At 34.3% G+C, this 4,374-nt stretch overlaps 1 long non-coding RNA gene across 1 annotated transcript; it reads right to left on the minus strand.

Annotated features, from left to right (window-relative positions):
* Positions 1–231: 231 nt before the first annotated feature.
* LOC118645170 lies at positions 232–2,050 on the minus strand. The gene is made up of 2 exons (XR_004962981.1): positions 1,962–2,050; positions 232–1,820 (listed from the first exon to the last, which is right to left on the minus strand). It is a non-coding gene; the product is annotated as an uncharacterized LOC118645170 (long non-coding RNA).
* Positions 2,051–4,374: the final 2,324 nt, after the last annotated feature.

Below are 4,374 nucleotides of genomic sequence, written 5' to 3' on the forward strand. Positions count from 1 at the left end.
AATGACTTTTGCTTGTGTCACACGGTTTAGCTCGCGGGAATATCTGAATTTTTTCGCTCGTCCCGGATGCTATCTTTGCACGACCTTTTCCATTTGCTGGCCCTCGAAAAGCTAAGTATAACATGTCTGCGATTTGTCAGCAGGATTTTTAAGTTGATCTCTTAGCTTTATATTACACTGACATTAGGTTTGGGAAATAATTTGTAACAAAGTTACAGTTAGAAATACTTCTTTTTCGATAACTGTAACTTTACTTTGTTCTGTAATGTTAGAAATATAAAGTTCTTCTAAATTGCGATGTATAAAGAAAAGTAAATGACTCGTTACTTTTTAAGTATCTATAAATGTAATCCGTTACTTTTCAGAATCAGTAACTTGTAACAATAATCAATTATTTCCTGAAGTAGGAAAACTGTAACTGTAACTAGTTACAAAATAACTTTTCCAATCTTGACTGATATACATATAGAAAACATGTGAACACCTAGGAAATGTACTATTTATTTTATTAATAAGACATCTATCTTTAAGATTTATCATCTATCTTTAAGATTTATTTTTGTTTGAAATAAGAAGATTTTAAGTTTAAGAAGATAAGATTGATACAGATCTTAACAAAAAATGACATATTATTATGAAAATAACAATTTACAAACAATTTACAAACAATTGTTAAAATTTAATTAATAAAATTATTGATAATCATTAATAAGATTAATAAGATAAAATAAGACTGTGCATATTCTTAATTTTGTTAATTTTGTTAAGCGTACAATTATACTAATGGTTAATCTGTCACGTTTCTATACTTGCTTACACTTGAAACTTTATGATAGCTTAGTTAACTTAATTTATAACCATTTTTTTAAATAATTCTTTCAACAATGTTTGCCAAATTTCTAGTTAAATTACTTGAATTTATTGAAAATAACTTTTAATAAATATACTTATATCAATTTTTTACCTGTGTACAGAAAACTACATGGTAAATGGAATTGAATTTTTGTAAGGTTATACAAAAAAATTTGCTCTAACTAAATGTATATAATTTTTATACATATTAAAACATTTTAAAAACTAACGTAACATATCAGTTTATATGCATCTGTCATAAAATATCATACATAAAATTCTAAACTTTTATTTTCTTGAAAACTATATGATCAGTCGGTTTGAAATTTAATATATAAGTTATACATTGGTTTCTCTTTAAATACTATTTTATAAAATTTTCAAACAGATTGAAGCATTTTAATTTTTCGAACAAGTTTCTTAAATAGTCATTAATGCAATGTTATACCATTTTTCTAATAGAATAACTTAAAAAGAAAGAGAAAATTGACTTTTTTTACTCTGCCTTTCAAAACTACAATAACTCAATGATATTTAAGTCAGCCAAGTGCGTTAATCAAAAAAATCTTGAAGCTTTAAAAAACAGAGAACAATTTTGAAAAATAATATGAGAAATCTTTCTCCAACATTACTTACATACTCAATAGAAAGAAGAAAATGTTCTGCTAAAATAATAGTACAACATTCATTAGTGACTTAAGTTGTATAACTTATTCCAGCAAGGATAGAATCTGCATGAAAGACAACTGGTAAATTAATCTTTCATAAAAAAAAAAGAATTTCCTAGATGTTCACACTTTGTCCATTCCCTGAAATACACATCCGACATTATTTTCTTGTATCAATTACCTTAATAAACAAAATTAAAAAATGTACTGATGTTTAATAAGATAAGAACTAGCATTATATCACTCACCGATATGATGCACAGCGACAACATTGCAACACGACGTTGAAACTGCGTCGAACTGTAAAACAGAAATATATGTAAATTATAGGCTGCGTCCTGAATAATTATTTAGACGAATAATCGTTGCTTGCGCATAAAATTATTATAAGTGATTAATTCTACGAATAACAAATGAAATAAAAAAAAAAAAACAGTTTACCATGGTGGCCCCGCCGTCGCCTCCGATGCCTCGCAGGCCTCCTCCTCCTCCTCCTCCCCCACCTCCTCTTCCTCTCCCTCCTCTCGGATTCGTTCGTTGCACCCGTGCAACACAACACTCGCGAAAGCCGGGTTAATTACGATCGCGCGTAATCACCAAGACGAGATAATCGCACGATACTTTGCATGGCACTCCCGACGCGCGTTAATTGACGAAAAAGTAACCTGAAGCAAATGGGGATCCCTCTCGATACTCGCGAATTAAAACAAAACACGAGACGCGTGGTCGCGCCTCTCAACAGACCGCGAACACCGAACTTATGTTAAGATGAAAGCTGTTAAAGCACGGCCCTAATTACGATTGCGCCTATTAATTGAACGCGTTGCCGCTTGATTCTCTCGACGAGATCGATTCGCCCCGTGCGACGCTTCGTTTAAAAATAAATCCGACAATAAATTCGAAAATGACACTGGCACACCGCGCACGATATCGCCGCGTATCAATAAGGTCCCACGTTATTCGTAAAATAAGACAAATTGAGTTGCAATCGTGAGAAAATGTGCGATCAATATTCCAGCATTGCAAGCACGATGTATTTCAGTCATAAATTCCACGTACGTATTATAAATAAATGCTCGATACCTTGTCTTACATCCGCGCTCTCGATCCCAAGTGACAATGAAGCTAATCGTATCAACAAGTTACGTTTTGAATCGACGAAAGGTTCGTACCGCGATGAAAGACATTCGACCCTGGGAGTCCTTACCACAAATCTATTATCGCCTGTAATATAAATGCCGGCGCACAAATAATTATATTTAAGCCTCGTCTACAATGAGTCGTTAGTCGCCGGTCGTAAGAAATTTAACCAATCATGCTCGTTTATTCTTCTCTAAGATCAACTGTGATTGGCTAGATTTCTTACGACCAATGACCAACGACAGCTCATTGTAGACGAGGCATTACATCTCGCGTAATTTGTACGCGATAATAATCCAACCTAACCTAACCCTAACCTATCGTTTCGCGCGCGACTCCCGAGCGACGCGGATAAATCGTACGAGGTGCTTACGCTCCGATGAAGCAAATTTAAACGGCAGTTTGTCGTGAGGGGGACGGGGGGGGGTTACCTGTTCTCTCTCTCGATTCGGTTAGTTCGCTAGCTATCAAGGAAACGATCGAGTTCGGTGTCTCCCTGTCTACCGGACGCGATCGCCGGCGTTCCGACGACGGGTTAATGAGGCGCGACGGAGACACACGGAGCGCAGCTCAGCCGGCAACCTGTGAACTCGAGTGCCACCGCGCGAATGATAACACGACGCGCGGCGGCCTTGCGTACGACGACGTAACCGTACGGCCGGCTACAAAACAAACATCAAGGCCGTAAACACAAACGGCCGGGCGGCCGGCCGGCCGACCTGGCGGCCTGCGGTCACGAAATATTTAACCAATTACGGAATAAATCAGGATTGGATGTCTACGCGTGAAATATATAAATAATCTACATTACGCGTATACAGCGTAAACTATGTAAACTGTTTTACGTGTCGTCTTATGTAGACAGTACTCTATGGATCAAGATTGAGGTTAGAAACAGTGAAAAGTATGTCAGTTTTTTTTATTTTTAAATACATATTTTATCTGATTACTAACATTGTATATATATAGTGATAATCTTATAACTTAATTAATTATTTTGTTTCGCATTACGTTACTTAATTTGTGATAATTTACATTGTATTGTCTTCATAAAAAGGATTCGTGTAAATAATAACGTAAACAATACGTAAATGATTCATGTAGATGTAATCCTGAAATATATAGCAATCCTGGAATAAATGTAAATGTGTGTGTGTGTGTGTGTGTGTGTGTGTGTGTGTGTGTGTGTGTGTGTGTGTTGTGTGTGTGTAAATCCTGCTTTTCTTCTGTGCGAAATTATAAAATTTTGATAAATAAACTGCTGCATGTTTTGCGCTTTGTTCTCATTAGCGTCATCTAAGATAATTTTTAACGTTTCGTTCAACTAATGCACATTTTTGTTTAATCGATCAGAGCGAAATACGTTTTCTCGTCAATTAGGATTCAATTAATAATAATATTTCTGTTCCAAAATACTCTCGACGAGTATTAACCGTGAAATAACATATTGAGTATGGCATGCTCGATTCAATTTGATTGCTTATAATTTTGATTAAAATGAATATATGTTATAACATATTTTTTTATTGAAACGCTGAACATTTAAGGAAATATAATGGCAACAAGTAAATGTGTGTATATAGTTTTATTAATTAAAACAAACATAAATTTTTAAAAGCCTTTTTTTGTATTTGTTACAAAATTAAGATGAAAGGATTTCTTGAATGGTTCGAAAACTAACAACTTTGAATTATAAGTTAATAAGAATAATAAG

This window comes from Monomorium pharaonis, chromosome 4, assembly GCF_013373865.1.
Source record: "Monomorium pharaonis isolate MP-MQ-018 chromosome 4, ASM1337386v2, whole genome shotgun sequence".
Taxonomy (NCBI): domain Eukaryota; kingdom Metazoa; phylum Arthropoda; class Insecta; order Hymenoptera; family Formicidae; genus Monomorium; species Monomorium pharaonis.